At 39.8% G+C, this 21057-nt stretch overlaps 1 long non-coding RNA gene across 14 annotated transcripts in view; it reads right to left on the bottom strand.

Moving 5' to 3' along the window:
* LOC101018816 overlaps positions 1-21057 on the bottom strand; it is an 83844-nt gene that overhangs the window by 31393 nt on the left and 31394 nt on the right. For 8 of the 14 annotated variants that reach the window (XR_004177029.1, XR_004177028.1, XR_004177030.1 and 5 more), the window contains exons 4-6: positions 13854-13915; positions 13246-13672; positions 10145-10285 (exon numbers count right to left, since the gene is read on the bottom strand). This is a non-coding gene — a long non-coding RNA (uncharacterized LOC101018816). Of the gene's footprint in view, positions 1-10144; positions 10286-10847; positions 11555-13245; positions 13673-13853; positions 13916-21057 lie in introns of all 14 variants that reach the window. The other 6 variants (XR_004177027.1, XR_002519770.2, XR_002519772.2 and 3 more) reach the window with 6 other exon arrangements.

Genomic DNA, 21057 nt, shown 5'->3' with positions numbered 1-21057 from the left:
TCAAGACCCATCCGTTTGCTGTATTCAGGAGACCCATCTCACGTGCAAAGACACATATAGATTCAAAATAAAGGGATGGAGGAAGATCTAACAAGCAAATGGAAAGCAAAAAAAAGCAGGAGCTGAATCCTAGTCTCTTATAAAACAGACTTTAAACAAACAAAGATCAAAAGAGATGGAGTAGGGCATTACATAATGGTAAAGGGATCAATGCAACAAGAAGAGATAGCTATCCTAAATATATATGCACCCAATGCAGGGGCACCCAGATTCATAAAGCAAGTTCTAAGAGACCTACAAAGAGACTTAGACTCCCACACAATAATAGTGGAAAACTTTAACTGTCAATATCAGACAGATCAATGAGACAGAAAATTAACAAGGATATTCAGGACTTGAACTCAGCTCAGGACCAAGTGGACCTAATAGACATCTACAGACCTCTCCACCCCAAATCAACAGAATATACATTTTTCTCAGGAACACATAGCATGTACTCTAAAATCAACCACATAATTGGAAGTAAAACACTCCTCTGCAAATGCAAAAGAACAAAAATTATAACAAACAATCTCTAAGACCACAGTGTAATCAAATTAGAACTCAAGATTAAGAAACTCACTCAAAATTGCACAACTACATGGAAACTGAACAACCTGCTCCTGAATGACTACTAGGCAAAAAATGAAATTAAGGCAGAAATAAATAAGTTATTTGAAACCAATGAGAACAAACACACAACATATCTGAATCTCTGGGACACAGCTAAAGCAGTGTTTACAAGGAAGTTTATAGCACTACATGCCCACATCAGAAAGTGAGAAAGGTCTAAACTTGACACTCTGAAATCACAATTAAAAGAACTAGAGGAGCAAGAGCAATCAAATTCAAAAGCTAGCAGAAGACAAGAAATAACTAAGGTCAGAGTAGAACTGAAAGAGATCTAGACACAAAAAACCCCTTAAAAAAATCAATGAATCCAGGAGCCAGTTTTATAAAAAGATTAAGAAAATAGATAGACCACTAGCCAGACTAATAATGAAAAAAGAGAGAAGAAACCAATAGACACAAGAAAAAATGATAAAGAGGATATCACCACTGATGCCACAGAAATACAAACTACCATCAGAAAATACTATAAACACCTCTATGCAAATAAACTAGAAAATCTAGAAGAAATGGGTAAATTCCTGGACAAATACACTTTCCCAAGACTAAACAAGGAAGAAGTCGAATCCCTGAATAGACCAATAGCAACTTCCGAAATTGAGGTAGTAATTAATAGCCTACCAACAAAAAAAAAAGTCCAGGACCAGATGGATTCAAAGCTGATTTCTACCAGCAGTACCATTCCTTCTGAAACTATTCCAAACAACAGAAAAAGACAGACACATCCCTAACTCATTTTATGAGGCCAGTGTCATCATGTCATCCTGATTCCAAAACCTGGCAGAGACACAACAAAAAAAGAAAATTTCAGGCCAACATCGCTGATGAACTTTGACACGAAAATCCTCAATAAAATACTGGCAAAATGCATCCAGCAGTACATCAAAAAGCTTATCCACAACGATCAAGTTGGCTTCATCCCTGGGATGCAAGACTGATTCAACTTATGCAAATTAATAAATGTAATCCATCACATAAACAGAACCAATGACAAAATCCACATGATTATCTCAATAGATGCAGAAAAGGCCTTTGATAAAATTCAACACCACTTCATGCTAAAAACTCTCAATAAACCAGGTATTGATGGAATTTATCTCAAAATAGTAAGAGGTATTTATGATAAGCACATGGCCAATATCATACTGAACAGGTAAAAGCTGGAAGCATTCCCTTTGAAAACCAGCACAAGACAAGTATGCCCTCTCTCACCACTCCTATTCAACACAGTATTGGAAGATCTGGCCAGACCAATCAGGCAATAGAAAGAAATAAAGGATATTCAAATAGGAAGAGAGGAAGTCAAATTGTCTCTGTTTGCAGAAGATATGATTGTATATTTAGAAAACTCCACAGTCTCAGCCCAAAAACTCCTTAAGCTGATAAGCAATTTCAGCAAACTCTCAGGATACAAAATCAATGTGCAAAAATCACGAGCATTCCTATACGCCAACAATAGACAAGCAGAGATCCAAATCATTTGTGAACTCCCATTCACAATTGCTAAAAAGAGAATAAAATACCTAGGAATACAACTTACAAGGGATATGAATGACTTCTTGAAGGAGAACCACAAACCACTGCTCAAGGAAATAAGAAGGGACACAAACAAATGGAAAAGCATTCCATGCTCATGGATAGGAAGAATCAATATCATGAAAATGGCCATATGGTCCAAAGTAATTTATCGATACAATGCTATTTCCATCAAGCTACCGTTGACTTTCTTCACAGAACTAGAAAAATAAGCCTGCTTTAAATTTCCTATGAAACCAAAAAGGTGTCTGTATAGCCAAGACAATCCTAAGCAAAAAGAACAAAGCTGGAGGCATCACGCTATCTGACTTCAAACTATAATCAGTATGGTACTGGGACCAAAACAGATGTATAGACCAATGGAACAGAACAGAGGCCTACGAAATAACACCACACATTTACAACCATCTGATCTTTGACAAATCTGGCAAAAACAAGCAATGGGTAAAGGATTCCCTATTTAATAAATGGTGCTGGAAAAACTGGCTAGCCATATGCAGAAAACAGAAACTGGACCCCTTCCTTACACCTTGTAGAAAAAATTAACTCAAGATGGAATAAAGACTTAAATGTAAAAACCTAAAACTACAAAAACCCTAGAAAAAACCCAGGCAATACCATTCAGGAGATAGGCATGTGCAAAGACTTCATGACTAAAACACCAAAAGCAATTGCAACAAAAGCCAAAATTGACAAATGGGATTTAATTAAATTAAAGAGCTTCTGCACAGCAAAAGAAACTATCATCAGAATGAACAGGTAACCTAAGAATGGGAGAAAAATGTTGCAATCTACCAATCTGACAAAGATCTAATATCCAGAATCTACAAATAACCTAAACAAATTTACAAGAAAAAAATCAAATAAGCCCATCAAAAAGTGGGCAAAGGATATGAACAGACACTTCTCAAAAGAAGACGTTTATGCATCCAACAAACATATGAAAAAAAGCTCTTCACCACTGGTCATTAGAGAAATGCAAATCAAAACCACAATGAGATACCACCTCATGCCAGTTAGCATGGCGATCATTAAAAAGTCTGGAAACGGCCGGGCGCGGTGGCTCAAGCCTGTAATCCCAGCACTTTGGGAGGCCGAGACGGGCGGATCACGAGGTCAGGAGACCGAGACCATCCTAGCTAACCCGGTGAAACCCCGTCTCTACTAAAAAATACAAAAAAATAGCCGGGCGAGGTGGCGGGCGCCTGTAGTCCCAGCTACTCGGGAGGCTGAGGCAGGAGAATGGCGTGAACCCGGGAAGCGGAGCTTGCAGTGAGCTGAGATCCGGCCACTGCACTCTAGCCTGGGGGACAGAGCGAGACTCCGTCTCAAAAAAAAAAAAAAGTCTGGAAACAACAGATTCTGGAGAGGCTGTAGAGAAATAGAAATGCTTTTACACTGTTGGTGGAAGTGTAAATTAGTTCAACCATTGTGGAAGATAGTGTGGCGATTCCTCAAGGACCTAGAACCAGAAATATCATTTAAGTTTTCATAATGTACATAAAAAATAAACACTGTTGTTTGAAACCTGCTTTACCATAGGAAAGACTGGGCTCATGGACACAAGATTGCAGCTCAAACACAAAGTCTGCTTATTCTTTCTAACTCTACATTTATCTTTTAAAAATTAAATTGCATTGCAGGGTAAGTCACTTCAAATACACTTTATTAAGTGCAAAATGTTAAGGAATGTTAACAATTTCTTAGATGCCTGGTTTATTATCACTGTAGGTGCTATCCAGCGTCACCAAGTGAGGAGACTCACAACTTGGAGTCTAACTGACTCCAATGGAAATTCCAGCTACTCTATTCCCTGCCTAGACAAAAAGCTGATTCTTTCTCTCTAAGCCTCAGTTTCCTGAGGTTGCATATTACTGAATGAGGTGATGCTAAAGTTATCATGCAAGTAATTGCATATAGTAAAAGCATATTTTCATAAATATTTCTGTCTGACACACAGTAATTGTTCAATGAACAATAAACTCTTATTTACATGCCTTATTTTCTTTAATTTCCATATAAAATCCAAAGATAGATATTGTCTCCTTCATACACCTGAAAAGCTGAGGCTGAGAAATAACACAAGTTTGGCTAATATGGACAACAGACTTAATATCATAAATGATTTAGGCATTAGGTTAATTTAGTTCAAACCCTACTTTCACAGTTATAATTTTAACTGAATAGGAAAGAAATCAGATTCGGATCACTTTAATTTAGAAGGATTCAAGAGAATCCAGAGGCAATTGTGATAAAGGGGGGTGCTGTGCCCACCATTGCCTATAGAAAGAATCTGAAACTAAGGAACTTCCAACTTAAAATATATATATACTTTCTTTTTCATTTGTTAATTAGGAAAAGAAAACCAAAAACAAGTTGGTATTATGAGTAACAATGACAAAAACAATTCTGTGACAGAATTGTTGTCTGATGAATGCCTGAGTTTTCTGATTCTAGAACCCAAATATTTACAGGCTGTGAGAATGCACCTCGCTAGCACTAGTCAAGTCAATGTTTCTGACTTTTTTTTTTATTATCAGTGAAGAGGGCTTTTTATTAGAGTTTTAATTTTTTGTTGTTGTTGTTCTAGAAATTGCCTCAGGCAGGGATTGATATCAGGAGGCTTCAAGGAGCTAAATACACATGAATAGGGGACCCCAAGGTGCAGGTGATAAGAGTCACAGGTATGGGAGAAACCAGGAAGTCTGTGCCATGTTAACTTTGCTCATCTCATTGTGCTTTGTATTCAGATAAGAATATCATCCAAAGGCCAGGCGCAGTGGCTCACTTCTGTAATCCCAGCACTTTGGGAGGCCAAGGTGGGCACATCACAAGGTCAGGAGATTGAGACCATCCTGGCTAACATGGTGATACCCCATCTCTACTAAAAATACAAAAAAATTAGCTGGGCGTCGTGGTGGGTGCCTGTAGTCCCAGCTACTTGGAAGGCTGAGGCAGGAGAATGGCGTGAACCTGGGAGGCAGAGCTTGCAGTGAACCCAGATTGTGCCACTGCACTCCAGCCTGGGCAACAGAGTGAGACTCTGTCTCAAAAAAAAAAAAAAAAAAAAAAAAGAATATTATCCACAAACACAGCATGTTAGTTCTTGTGAGTCTGACTGTTCCACAAAATATACAAGTTTAAGAGCCAGAATGGAAATTGCACTTCAACAAATAATTCAGCCGACTTCAATATTCAAGAAAACTGTACAAAAATATGCCACAATGTCATTTCAAACAGAACGGCAAGCCTCTGCTGATGGGACTTCCTCCTTGATGAGGCTGACTGCTCCTCACCAGACAGGGCTCAGGTTTCTGAAATATGATACTTGAGAAAAACTGGACTGAGTCTATGCAATATTGTGTTAGATATTAATTCAAATAAGCTTAAGATATGATTATTAGGCATTTCTGGGATGTTATTGCCTAAAAACCTGATAACTGCAACACTAAATAATTCTTTACAAGGTTCGTAAACCAATCTGTAACTTTAGGCATAGTAAAACAGTTAAACGTGCTTTACTAAAGATTTCATTCTTAAAAAGGGTTTACTTCCTTGGCTGACCATTTGCTTGTGAAGCTAAGGAAATATCTTGACAGCCTCACCTGGGTGGAGAGAAGTTTCCTTGGCAAGAGCTGCCCACAATGCCAGGCCACACACAGCAGAGACTCACTGAGTGTCCCATTTGGGTTGGGCTTTGAAGCTGGCTTTATACAGGGTCTCAACAATCACGCAGAGAATTTCGGGTTTTATTTACTTGTCAAATAATAAAGCAATAAAAAACACACTTTTGGTTTTGTTTGCCTTTCTGTCTTTCTAGTTTACCTTTCATGCCACCAGCAGGATTTTGAGGGTGTTTTTCCTCCTTTGACTGAACCATTCCCAGCATCACAGCAGCAACCACAGCATTCGGATGAGAAAGCTATCCCTTTGATGGATTTCCTTTACGAGCACATTTGCTGCTATCTCAGAAGCCCCTGACAAGTGTCTCCCCACGTCTCTAGGCATCATGAACCAATCACTACAGAAGAGGGGATGGGATTAAGTTTTCCCCAGGAGTAAGGGGGAAAGTCACAGCACATATGGGAACAATTAATAAAGGATGAAGAAGAATGGATGGTGGGGCAACCAAACATGGCCCCAGACCACAGACCTTAACCTGAAAACAAGTCGTCTTCCGACCCCAGGCAGATTCCTACTCTTAATCTCTCCTCCTCCAGAGACATTCTCAGCTGTGAGTATCTTCAGTGTGCCATCTTCTCCTGTAACACCTGATAACAGCTAAAAAATTCCAATGTAGTAATATTTTAGGTGTTTTGGAGCAGTGGTTCTCAAAGTTTAAAGGAAAGAGTCACATGAAGATTTATTAAAATTTAGGTGCTGGCATGACACACCCAGAGGTTCCAATTCTGTGTGTGTGTGTGTGTGTGTGTGTGTGTGTGTGTGTGTGTGTGTGTGACACAGAGACAGAGAAAGACACACACAGAGAGAGAGAGAGAGAGACAGAGAGAGGGAGAGAGATTGCCTGCAGGTGGAGGGGTTGTCATTTTAACAAGCAATCCAGATTATCTGGATGCAGGTGGTCAATGGACCTTGCTGAGAAACATCCAATTTAGAACCTATAAAATGTTAAAATTCTGTGGCCAAAAGAATTTGGAGTTTAAATCACAGCAATTTTTCTATTCATGAAGGTTTAAACATAATTCATCACTCCAGGAAAAAGAAGAGCATGTATGTTTTAGATTTTCCACAGGTTGTTAGGTATTTTCCACAACCCTCTAAGGTAATTAGGGTGAGTGGTATTATTCTGAATTTGCTGATTGGGAGATTGATGCAGGTAAAGGGATTTGCCAAAGGTTATATAACTGCCTGTGCATAAACCCTGCTAGGTCTCCTGACTTTTATACAGAGGTCAAGTAACATGGCATTCCCTCTACCACTACTAAAGTCAAAAGCATTGGGAAAAGCATGCAGAAAATATAAACACATTTCCAAATCTAATTTTGGATCAAGATTTCCTCATCTCTCCAATTTTCTATCAGCAGGTAACTTTGGGGGAGGCAGTGAACTAAAAAGAATTTAGTCATATTCTACCTTTAAGTTTTTGCCCTGGGGGCCCATTACAGGGAAACTAAAATCTCACAGATATGTTACTGGGGGAAAAAAGAAAAAAAAAAAAACACATAGTCCCCTACAGAAATACATTATCACATATTTTCCATAGCTGAGGGTTTGGCTGGCATCAATCAGGATAGACACAATCTGAGTTTTTAACTTACTATAAATCTAAGTTTGAGAAGAGACAAATGGAAAAACAGGGTTCCTTTTAAGATCCCACAAATGAGGCATAGTTTCAAGAGAGGAAGGATGTGGATGGCTTCTTTGATTTCAGGAACTTCAACTGGAACTTCCTAAGTTGTCTGATTGGGTTTCACATACCAATCATGAGGTTCTTTACAGAAGATAAAGACACGTTAATAGTGAAGAATTCTAATTCTACAGTCCATCCTTTCCTTTACCATCGAGAGCAAACCTGCATTCTCCCCCATGAGAAAAACTCCAAATATCATGGACAAAACAAAGAATTCTTTAATCAAATTAGCAAAAGAGACCCCCAGCAGAAACAGTGCATCTTTTTGAAGGTTAAATATGTTATGAACCAGGCACAGTGGCTCACGCCTGTAATCCCAGGACTTTGGGAGGCCAAGGCGGGTGGATCTCTTGAGGACAGGAGTTCGAGAACAGCCTGGCCAATATGGTGAAACTCCGTCTCTACTAAAAATACAAAAATTAGCTGGGTGTGGTCGTGAGCACCTTTAACCCCAACTACTTGGGAGGCTGAGGCAGGAGAATCACTTGTACCTGGGAGGCGGAGGTTACAGTGAGCCGAGATCACACCGCTGCATTCCAGCCTGGGCAACAAGAATGAACTCTATCTCAAAAAAAAAAAAAAAAAAAAAGTTATGAATAGATAAAACGTTTTGTGTTTCAAATCTCTCTGGTTTCTGGGTGAAAAATGCCATTTGCTGTTATACAGTAGTTTAATTGTAGAGCATCAAATAACCATGTTCATTTGCCAAAAACCTACTGTTCAGTGAACTACAAAAAATGGTTTATAAAAATCACCAGAAGCTGGCCAGGCACGGTAGCGCATGCATGTAATCCCAGCACTTTGGGAGGCCAAGGTTGGTGGCTCACTTGATGTCAGGAGTTTGAGATCAGCCTAACATGGTGAAACCCTGTCTCTATTAAATAAAAACAATTACCCAAGTGTGGTGGTGCATGCCTATAATCCCAGCTACTTGGGAGGCTGAGGCAGGAGAATCATTCGAACCCGGGAGGCAGAGGTTGCAGTAAGCCGAGATTGCGCCATTGCACTCCAGCCTGGGCAACAAGAGTAAAACTCATTCTCAAGAAAAAAAAGAAAAATCACCAGAAGCATTATCCAAATGGTAATTTTAAAAGCATGGTGGCTAACACTTGAAATCCCAGCACTTTGGGAGGCTGAGGCCGGTGGATCACCTGAGGTCAGGAATTTGAGACCAGCCTAGCCAACACGGTGAAACACCAAACACCGTCTCTACTAAAAATACAAAATTAGCCAGGCATGGTGGTGCACACCTGTAATCCCAGCTACTCCAGAGGCTGAGGCGGAAGAATTGCTTAGAACCTGGAAGGTGGAGGTTGCAGTGAGCCTAGATCTTGCCACTGCACGCCACTCTAGCCTGGGCAACAGAGGGAGACTCTGTGGGAAAAAAAAAAAAAAGGTAGTTTTTTTGATAGCAGAGTTGTGCAGCAGAAGCGTGCTGGGCCTATAAATTAGCAATTTTTTCCTGGCATACCCTTCACTTCTGAGTATTCGCCAACCTAGAAACCTAGACAAATGGGCTTAGTTTGCCAGTCACAAACCAAGTGACCCATCCCGTCAGCTGTCACTATCCTCTAATTTAGAAAATTGTCTGTGGCAATCAGCTGTGGCCCTGTTTATTGTCCAGTACCAAAAAATTCCCCAAATAAAATATTTACCATAGCAGATCAACCCTGAACCAGAAGGAAGAGAGCACAAAACAGATATTCTAAGCCCGAACACCTTACCAAAGGATTGTTGTCTTGTAGCGGACATTTTGTTTTGTGGGGCCCAATCATGCTGCTTTAAAATAGAATTGCTTTCTTTAAACACACAAAGTTTCTTTGTTGCAAATGCTTATTTTGCTACACAACAATCTTTTGGTTTATTCAATCCCCTCTAATTTCCTCTATTGTCTGAATTTGGAAAAGAACTGAAAAGCACTTTAGACATTTGTCCTCTTTTCTTACAAAAAGCAAAAATGCAATAGAGGGCAAGCATGCCCACTCCTGTAGGACAGGTCCATGCCCCTCAGCACCCTCAGTGGAAGTCCTCTGCACCCTGGGATATTAGCCAATTGAGACACCAGGTGAAAAGGCAAGCAACACTACTCAGGGCTACCTCACAAAAAACAGCTGCTGGACACGGTCTAGACTTGGGTCAACCCGGGGGTTTTGTTTACTTCTGCAGAGTAAGTGAGGCAGAGATAGCAGACAGCTGTGCCATGCACAGACCTGCCCTTAAAATATGTATTCCTGGGTGGGAAACACCAATTAAAGTCTGACCCACTGTTCTTCCCTTTCCACTGGGTTCTGTGCCCCAGCATGAACATCCTTCTTTAAATGTGGGTGGAAACACTAGTGCAAACATCAATCTACTCTCTGCACATCCCTTGCAAACAGCTGCCCCAACAGATTAGAAGTGGGAAGACTGACTGTGTGCATCACAGCTTTTCACTCTGTGCAGAGGAACACACCCAGCGAGGGAGGGCCAGTGCAGAGGTCCCTAAAGCACAGGGCCCAGCAGCCTGTTTTGGGGGTCTAAAGATAGGAACACTGTGGGTAGCCCCAGGATGGGGTCTTTGGGATGAACCTGGAGACCTGAGCTTGCACAGCTTCCTTGGTAAATTGAGGTGTTGTGGACCACAAGATTGCCAGGCTCCTTTCTATCCAAACTTGATACTGTGAGATTCCATGATCCAGTTTGTCACTGTTGATGACTCAATCTCATGCACTAGAAAAAGGTAATATTAAAGAAAAAAATAAAAAGACATTCAGGTTAGTACAAAGACCTTTAAGTTCAGCCTCTAGTTCAAAGAGATGAACAATGAGAGATGCTGGTTCATAGAGCTGTTACATTTAACTTCCATAAGTGACTCAGCAGAGGATAACTACTAATCAGAGTACAACATCAAAACTGTAACCAATATAATCACTGGATTAAGAACAACTCAAAATAGCTCCAGTTTCCAAAGGGCCATAAACTGTACATATCAGTACCATGTGCAATTAACACATAATTTATTATGAAAATGTAGACATACAAGGCTAATAAGGGGATTTAGGTTGACTTTTTATAATACTTTAAATTTAAAATGTCATTTCTGTGGACTGGATGACATCTTCCAGGTGCTTTAATTTGGTTTACCTCCTGATAAATCCTGATAGAAACAGGTAGCACCAGCTTCTACTGAACATCAATACAGTTGTAAAACACAGGAGCCTGCTTGCCTACACATGGAGAAACATTGTTTTCACAAGACACAGAAGGCAAACTCCTAATCAGGCATACTGACCTGTCCTCTCATATTTGGGGCAATGAGAACGGGGGACCAGATGGTTGAGTAGATGCCAAAGAATACCAGACAGGTCAGCATGCTTCCCCAGACAGCCAGATGACTGAACTTCAGAGGAAAACAGTCACTCAAACAGGGCTTCTCGGCTGGTCCGGCAGATTCACCCAAACTCCACCTGCTACAGAATCCCTGCTTCCAAGCTACCTCTCCTTATGGAAGATTTTCATGACTCAGCTTACTGGGGAGGTCAATCTTCCAAACTCCCTTGTCTCAGAATTTTTAACAATGACTTCAAGTAATGAGTGTCCCCAAAGTACTCTGAAGGTGAACATGCTTTTGCTGTCATGGCTGGCCTTCCTCTAAAATTTATTGCATAGTGACAGTGGGCCTCTCTCAGTTCATGGCAAGTGTTTGCTCCAACCTAAGGCTTTTTACAAGGATTCATTAATCTGGTAAGAGAGTGGCTGAACGGACAATCAATAAGATGTTTTTATTGACCATTTTGGGACTTCAATCGTTTTGTTCATTTTGCAAAGATTTTGTTGTTGTTGTTGTTTAATCTGAAATGGATATTGCCTCTTAACAATGTTTCTTTAAGCATCTACTGAGTTGTTCATTTTTCCTCCTTTGTCCTCTTAATATGATGATCCTTAATTTCTTTCTTTCTTCCACAACTCACAATCTAATCCATGTGCAAGTTCTGTTAGCTTTTAAAAAGATACAATAAATTCAGACTCTGACCACTTCTCACTGCCTTCTCCTCTAACATCCCAGGCTAAAGACATCATCCCATTTAACCTGGATTAATTGCCACTGTCTCTTAGGGCAGGGGACCCCAACCCACATCACAGACCATGGACTGGTACCAGACCATGGCCTGTTAGGAACCAGGCCACACAACAGGAGGTGTGCAATAGGTGAGCAAGCAAAGCTACATCTGTATTTACAGCCATTCCCTATCACTGAATTCCCACCTGAAGCTCTGCCTCCTGTCAGATCAGCAGCAGCATTAGATTCTCACAGGAGTATGAACCCTATTGAGAACTGTGCATGCAAAGGACCCAGGTTGATTGCTCCTTCTGAAAATGTACTGCATCATGACCTCTCACTGTCTCCCATCACCCCCAGATGGTATTGTCTAGTTACAGGAAAACAAGCTCAGGACTCCCACTGATTCTGTATTATGGTGTATAATTATTTTCTTATATATTACGATGTAATATATAATAGAAATAAAGTGCATAATAAACGTAATGTTCTTGGATCAACCTGAAACCAGATCCTAGTAGACTCATGGAAGTCCCCTTGTCCATGGAATAATTGTCTTCCATGAAACCAGTCCCTGGTGCCAAAAAGTTGGGGACCGCTATCTTAGGAGATTACCTATTCCACATTGACTTATCACCTCATACTCATTTTTTTTTTTTTAGCAGAGCATTTAAACGTCAGGCAGGTCATGACACTTCATGAAAGACATGCACAAAGATTTAGTTGGCCGGGCGCGGTGGCTCACGCCTGTAATCCCAGCACTTTGGGAGGCCGAGGCGGGGAGATCACAAGGTCAGGAGATCGAGACCACGGTGAAACCCCGTCTCTACTAAAAATACAAAAAATGAGCCGGGCGTGGTGGCGGGCGCCTGTAGTACCAGCTACTTGGGAGGCTGGGGCAGGAGAATGGCGTGAACCCAGGAGGCGGAGCTTGCAGTGAGCCAGGATCACACCACTGCACTCCAGCTCAGGTGACAGAGCGAGACTCCATCTCAAAAAAAAAAAAAAAAAAAAAAAAAGATTTAGTTATAATCTTTAAATGCTGGAATAACAAAAATGTCTAAAATAGGAAACTGCTGAAATAAATGACAGAACATCTATAAAACTTAATACTCTTTAGTCATAAACAATAATTTTGTTGAATTACATTTTAAGGCATAGAAATTGCATCTAATATTTTTTGATAACAAAGACTTGTGTTCTCTAATGCATCATCCTATTTAAAAATACACACAAACACAGACATAGAACAATGTCTGGAAGGATCTCCAGCAAAACATTACTAGTGACTGCCTCTTGATGATAAAATTACGGAAATTAATTTTTTTAAGTCTTTCTTTATTTTCTATATATGTGTGTATGTATATGGTTTTTGTTTTTACAATGAGGCTTTATATTTGAAATGAGATGACTGTTGTCAGCTTAGAGGTGTATTAGGTGCCAAGCAAATAAATCACCAAGATAATTTGGATTGCAAATTTGCTCCAGTAAAGATCAATCCACAATTTTCATGTACCAAATTTGAAATAAGATAGCCAGATGTTGTTTATTGTTTCCCCTAGGCTTAAAACTAAATCATAGCATGAAAATGTCTATACTGAATAGAGAAACAATTCTAGAGAAAACTTACTTTAGCCCAAGCTGTAGTCTCAAAACCAGCTTTCTGATAATCAGTAACAAGAACATACTGTGGAAAAACAGAAGAGTTTGAAGAAACCTTATTTTCAGAGGGTTATTTTCACGTTCCATGAGAAATCCCATGTCTCCACTCCAGAGCTGCTTTCACCAAGGCAGCTCGAGTTTGAAAATATAGCCATCTCAGTAGCTAACTCGCTAGGGGTTGTTTTTAGGGAACATATAGGCAGATTCACTTCCAGAAGAACTCTCAATCTAGTGATGGACCTTCTCATTAATAGTAGAGAAAGACTTTTTCTTAGCTTGGATGATTTGGGAGACACCACCTTTCTGATTGCTGTTCTCCTTTGCAGGTAGATGTGAAATGGTCGTTTGAAGAACGGGGAAATCTGCTAATCACCTGTCAAGAAACTTCATATAACCTTGAAAAACAATAATGTAAGCATTTCATAACCATCCAGGCCTTTAAAGGATCTATCAAATACATTTTGATGATTTAAAATAAGGAATAATAACAAGGAAGGTCTTATATAAAAGGTTTAGAAGAGGACAAGACACACATGAGCTGTTTAAGAATGGCTCAGTAAATAGAGACAAACTTACTGTGTGAACAATATTTCCAACAAATAAATAGATGGTGGCATGACCACTGGTCAACACAGTATCTGAAAAAGAAAGAGGCTACTATTAACTTCCTAGATCCTGAGCATGGCCACCTATTTTATTCAGAATATTAAACATGGAACTTTAGGAACATCTATAAACTCACAGGGACATTCCAAAATCGCAATCTGTGTGATTCTAATGCCTAATTCTGTTTATAGTGTTACAGTTTTTCATCTTATAGTCTCTCTAAATGAAGCAAACAAAGTTACACTTTCAACAAAACAACAAACACACACTTGATCTGCACTGGAATTTACATTTTTATGAAGACTAAAATTTATTTTTATCCAGTTTTTTACGAGAAAGGAATAAGAAATTATTAACCTATTTTTATAAAATGTCAACATTGAACCTTCTTCCAAGTGTTCATTTATGACTCATCTTTAAATTTTTGCTAAATTTGAATTATGGATCAATATGAAGATAACTATATGAATGTAAAATCAATTTATAATGGCTGAGTTCTGAAATAATTTGGGGGAATATTTAAAACTGTCACATTTAGCTTTATGACCCACCTACAATTGACTTTTATTTATGGTGTAAGTTAGGGTTCAAATTTTTTTACTTCCCCATATTGATATCCAAATGATCTACTACCATTTATTGAAAATATTATTGTTTCCTCACTACACTGCAATTTCACCTTTGTCATAAATCATGAGATGGTATAAATATGAGTTTGTTTCTGGTTTCTCTATTTGTATGTCCTTCTGCTAATACTATCTTATTTTACTTGTAATAAAGATTGAAACATCTGATGATATACATTATTGAGCTCTGTTCTTCTTCAGAACTTTCTTGGTTCTTCTTGGCTTTTTGAGTTTTCAAATAAATTTAAAATTAGCTTGTCAATTTTCAAATTACCTGATAGGATTTTGAATAGGATTGCATTCAACCACAATTTAATAAGTAGAAATGGCTTATTTACAATATAGAATCTTTCTGTTCATAAGCATTTTGTATCTTTTTTATGTATATGATATTTAGATCCTTTTAAAAAAAATTTTACTTTAAGTTCTGGGATACATGTGTAGAATGTGCAGGTTTGTTACATAGGTATACATGTGCCATGATGGTTTGCTGCACCTATCAACCCGTCATCTGTCTCTTAAGCCCCACATACATTAGGTATTTGTCGTAATCCTCTCCCTCCCTTTCCCCTCCAACCTCTGACAAGCCATGGTGTGTGATGTTCCCCTCCCTGTGTCCATGTGTTCTCATTGTTCAACTCCCATTTATGAGTGATAATATACAGTGTTTGGTTTTCTGTTCCTGTGTTTGTTTGCTGAGAATGGTGACTTCCAGTTTCATCCATGTCCCTGCAAAAGACATGAACTCATTCTTTTTTATGGCTGTATAGTATTCCATGGTGTGCACTGATTTGTACATGTACAAATTAGAACTCAGGATTTAGAAGCTTGTTCAAAACCACACAATTACACGGAAATTGAACAACCTGCTCCTGAGTGATTACTGGGTAAATAACGAAATTAAGGCAGTGATAAGGAAGTTCTTTGAAACCAATGAGAACAAAGAGACAATGTACCAGAATCTCTGGGACACAGCTAAAGCACGTTAAGAGGGAAATTTACAGTACTAAATGCACACAACAGAAAGTGAGAAAGATCTAAAGTCAACACCCCAACGTCACAATTAAAAGAACCAAACAAGCAAGAGCAAACAAATGCAAAAGCTAGCAGAAGACAAGAGATAACTAAGATCAGAGTAGAACTGAAAGAGATAGAGACACAAAAAACCCTTCAAAAAAATAAATGAATTCAGGAGCTGGGTTTTCTGAAGATTCACAAAATAGATGGACCACTATCTAGACTGATAAAGAAGAAAAGAGATAAGAATCAAATAGACACAATAAAAAATGAAAAAGGGGTATTATCACTGATCCCACAGAAATACTAACTACCATCAGAGAATACTATAAACACCCCTATGCAAATAAACTTGAAAACATAGAAGAAATGGATGAATTCCTGGACACATACACCCTTCCATGATGAAACCAGGAAGAAGCTAAATCCCTGAATAGATTCATAACGTGTTCTAAAATACAGCCGGAATCTAATAGTCTACCAACCAAAGAAAAGCCCAGGACCAGATGGATTCATAGCTGAATTCTACTGGAGGTATAAAGAGGAGCTGGTACCATTCCTTTTGAAATTATTCCAAAGAATAGCAAAAGAGGGACTCCTCCCTAACTCATTTTATGAGACCAGCATCATCCTGATACCAAAGCCTGCCAGAGACACAACAAAAAAGAAAATTTCAGGCCAATATCCTTGATGAACATCGATGTGAAAATCCTCAATAAAAGACTGGCAAAACAAATCCAGCAAAACATCCAAAAGTTTACCCACCACGTGCAATAATTTTTTTAAAAGGCATGCTTTAATAAAGAAACACTTCCATTCAGCCAGGAGACTATCTTTTTGAGTCTAACATAGATTATGGCCTTAAAATGAATAAGATTCTTCTATTATGTACTCAATAATGTTAATGTACAGCCTATTTTATGTTGGGTACTATTATGGGAACTGGAGAGAGAAGGTCTGTCTTTATGGAACTTGCAGTGTAGTGACAGAGATAGAACATACATTCATAAACACTTCCACACTAAAATGATGGGTATAATATGGGCTATGAAGAAATATATTAGCCAAGTGTGGTGGTGCCTATCTGTGGTCCCAGCTACTTGGGAGGCTGAGGCAGGAGGACTGCTTGAGCCCCAGAGTTTGAGGCTGCAGTGATCCATGATTGTGCTACTGCACTCCAACCTTGGTGACAGAGTGAGACCCTGTCTAAATAAAAAAGCATAATAACAAAAAGAAACATAAGATAGGGTAATCACATTCAGGGTGACAGGGACTGCTACTTTATATAGGGAGCTCTGGAACAATGTTTTTGAGGAGGTGACACTTGAGCAGGTCAGAATGGTATGACAGAGTGAGTTAAGTGAATGTCTAGAAGGCAAAGAGAAGAGACACTCTGCAGAGTTTGAATACAGACACAACTTGATGGGCTCAAAGATCACTGCAAAGACCAGTCAGACTGCAGGCACTGAGAGGAGGAAACGAGAATGTACACAGTCTGAGGAGCAGATAAACACAGACTATGGTAAAGAGCTTGGATTTCTTTGTTAATTGTGATAGGTAACCACTGGAGGATTCAGAGCTGGGAATGAAATGGTATAAGGTACATTCTGACAGGAATAGTCCAGCTTTTATGGGAGAATAAATCATAAATTACCATAAATAGAATAATAATAAATGCAAAGTCAGCTTAGAAATGATTATATCTGTCCAGGGGTTGATATTGGTGGTGTTAAAACTGTGAGGTCAGAGGCAGTTCCAAGATGGCTGAAAAGGAACAGCTCCAGGCTACAACATTCAGTGTGAGTGACACAGAAGACAGGTAATTTCTACATTTCCAACTGAGGTACTGGGTTCATCTCACTGGGGCATGTCAGACAGTGGTTCCAGGACAGTGGGTGAAGCCCACTGAGTGAGAGTTGAAGCAGGGTGAGGCATTGCCTCACTCGGGAAGCGCAAGGGGTAAGGGAATTCCCTTTCCTAGCCAAGGGAAACCGTGACACACAGCACCTGGAAAATCAGGTCACTCCCACCCTAATACTGCACTTTTCCAAGGGTCTTAACAAATGACACACCAGGAGATTGTATCCCATGCCTGGCTCAGAGGGTCCCACGCACACAAGGCTTCCCTCATTGCTAGCACAGCAGTCTGAGATCTAACTGCAAGTGGCAGCAAGTCTGGGAGAGGGGCACCCACCATTGCTGAGGCTTGAGTAGGTAAACAAAGCAACCAGGAAGTACGAACTGGGTGTAGCCCACCACAGCTCAAGGAGGCCTGCCTGCCTCTGTAGACTCCACTTCTGGGGACAGGGTGTAGCCAAACAAAAGGCAGCAGAAACCTCTGCAGATGTAAATGTCCCTATCTGACAGCTTTGAAGAGAGTAGTGGTTTTCCCAGCATGGAGTTTGAGATCTGAGAACAGACAGACTGTCTGCTCAAGTAGGTCCCTGACCCCTGAGTAGCCTAACTGGGAGACATCCTCCACTAGGGGCAGACTGACACCTCACACCTCTCATGGCTGGGTACACCTCTGACACGAAGCTTCCAGATGAATGATCAAACAGCAACATTTGCTTGTCAGCAATATTCACTCTTCTGCAGCCTCCACTGCTGATACCAGGCAAACAGGGTCTGGAGTGAACCTCCAGTAAACTCCAACAGACTTGCAGCTGAGGGTCCTGACTGTTAGAAGGAAAAATAAAAAACAGAAAGGACATCCACACCAAAACCCCATCTGTATGTCACCATCATCAAAGACCAAAGGTAGATAAAACAACAAAGATGGGGAAAAAACAGAGCAAAAAAGCTGAAAACTCTAAAAATCAGAGGCCTCTCCCCCTCCAAAGGAACAGAGCTCCTCGCCAGCAACAGCACAAAGCTGGACGGAGAATGACTTTGACAAGTTGAGAGAAGAAGGCTTCAGTCGATCAAACTTCTCCAAGCTAAACGAGGAAGTTCGAACCCATTGCAAAGAAGCTAAAAACCTTCAAAAAGATTAGAGAAATAGCTAACTAGAACAACCAATGTAGAGAAGTTCTTAAATGACCTGATAGAGCTGAAAATCATGGCACGAGAACTACGCGACAGATGCACAAGCTTCAGTAAACAATTCGATCAACTGGAAGAAAGGGTATCAGTGGATTGAGGATCAAATGAATGAAATGAAGCAGGAAGAGAAGTTTAGAGAAAAAAGAGTAAAATGAAATGAACAAAGCCTCGGAGAAATATGGGACTATGTGAAAACACCAAACCTACATCTGATTGGTGTACCTGAAAGTGACAGAGAGAATGGAACCAAATTGGAAACACTCTGCAGGATATTATCCAGGAGAATTTCCCCAAACTAGCAAGGCAGGCCAACATTCATATTCAGGAAATACAGACAATGCCACAAAGATACTCCTCGAGAAGAGCAACTTCAAGACACATAATTGTCAGATTTACCAAAGTTGAAATGAAGGAAAAAATGTTAAGGGCAGCCAGAGAGAAAGGTCAGGTTACCCACAAAGGGGAGCCCATCAGACTCACAGTGGATCTCTCAGCAGAAGCTCTACAAGCCAGAAGAGAGAGGGGGCCAATATTCAACATTCTTAAAGAAAAGAATTTTGGCCGGGCGCGGTGGCTCAAGCCTGTAATCCCAGCACTTTGGGAGGCTGAGACGGGCGGATCACGAGGTCAGGAGATCGAGACCATCCTGGGTAACACGGTGAAACCCCGTCTCTATTAAGACATACAAAAAACTAGCCGGGCGAGGTGGCGGGCGCCTGTAGTCCCAGCTACTCGGGAGGCTGAGGCCAGAGAATGGCGTGAACCCGGGAGGCGGAGCTTGCAGTGAGCTGAGATCCGACCACTGCACTCCAGCCTGGGCGACAGAGCGAGACTCCGTCTCAAAAAAAAAAAAAAAAGAAAAGAAAAGAATTCTCAACCCAGAATTTCACATCCGGTCAAAATAAGTTTCATAAGTTATGGAGAAATAAATCCTTTACAGACAAGCAAATACTGAGAGATTTTGTCACCACCAGGCCTGCCCTACAAGAGCTCATGAAGGAAGCACTAAACTTGGAAAGGAACAACTAGTACCAACCACTGTAAAAACATGCCAAAATGTAAAGGCCATTGATGCTAGGAAGAAACTGCACCAACTAACGAGCAAAATAACCAGTTGACATCATAATGACAGTATCAAATTCACACATAACAATATTAACCATGAATATAAATGGGCTAAATGCTCCAATTAAAAGACACAGACTGGCAAATTGGATAAAGAGTCACGGCCCATCAGTGTGCTGCACTCAAGAGACCCATCTCAGGTGCAAAGACACACATAGGCTCAAAATAAAGGGATGGAGGAAGATCTACCAAGCAAACAGAAAACAAAAAAAGGCGGGGGTTGCAATCTTAGTCTCTGATAAAACAGACTTTAAACCAACAAAGAACAAAAGAAACAAAGAAGGCCATTACATAACGGTAAAGAGATCAATTCAACAAGAAGAGCTAACTATCCTAAATATAAAATCTCTTACAAAGATACTTAGACTCCCACACAATAATAATGGGAGATGTTAACACCCCACTGTCAACATTAGACAGATCAACGAGATAGAAAGTTAACAAGGATATCCAGGAATTGAACTCAGCTCTGCACCAAGCAGACCTAATAGACATCTACAGAACTCTCTACCCAAAATCAACAAAATATACATTCTTCTCAGCACCACATCGCACTTATTCCAAAATTGGCCACATAGCTGGAAGTAAAGCACTCCCCAGCAAATGAAAAAGAACAGAAATTATTTAAAAAAACTGTCTCTCAGACCACAGTGCAATCAAACTAGAACTCAGGATTAAAAAACTCACTCAAAACTGCTCAACTACATGGAAACTGAACAACCTGATCTTGATTGACTATTGGATACATAAAGAAATGAAAGCAGAAATCGAGCTGTTCTTTGAAACCAATGAGAACAAACATACAACATACAAGAATCTCTGGGACACATTTGAAGCAGTGTGTAGAACGAAATTTATAGCACTAACTGTCCACAAGAGAAAGCAGAAAAAGGTCTAAAATTGACACCCTAACATCACAATTAAAAGAACTAGAGAAGAAAGAGCAAACACATTCAAAAGCTAGCAGAAGGCAAGAAATAACTAAGATCAGAGCAGAACTGAAGGAGTTTGAGACACAAAAAAATCCTTCAAAAATCAATGAATCCAGGAGCAAGTTTTTTTTTAAAAGATCAACAAAATTGATACACTGCTAGCAAGACTAATAAAGAAGAAAAGAGAGAAGAATCAAATAGATGCAATAAAAAATGATAAAGGAGATATTACCACCGACCCCACAGAAATACAAACTACCATAAAGAATACTGTAAACACCTCTATGCAAATAAACTAGAAAATCTAGAAGAAATGTATAAATTCCTGGACACATACACTCTCCCAAGAATAAACCAGGAAAAAGTTGAATCCCTGAATAGACCAATAACAGGCTCTGAAATTGAGGCAATAATTAATAGCCTACCAAC

The sequence above is a fragment of the Papio anubis genome, chromosome 11 (genome assembly GCF_008728515.1).
Source record: "Papio anubis isolate 15944 chromosome 11, Panubis1.0, whole genome shotgun sequence".
NCBI classification, from domain to species: Eukaryota; Metazoa; Chordata; class Mammalia; order Primates; family Cercopithecidae; genus Papio; species Papio anubis.
Note: the sequence above shows the minus strand (reverse complement) of the source record. Positions and strands in the feature narration are given on the sequence as shown.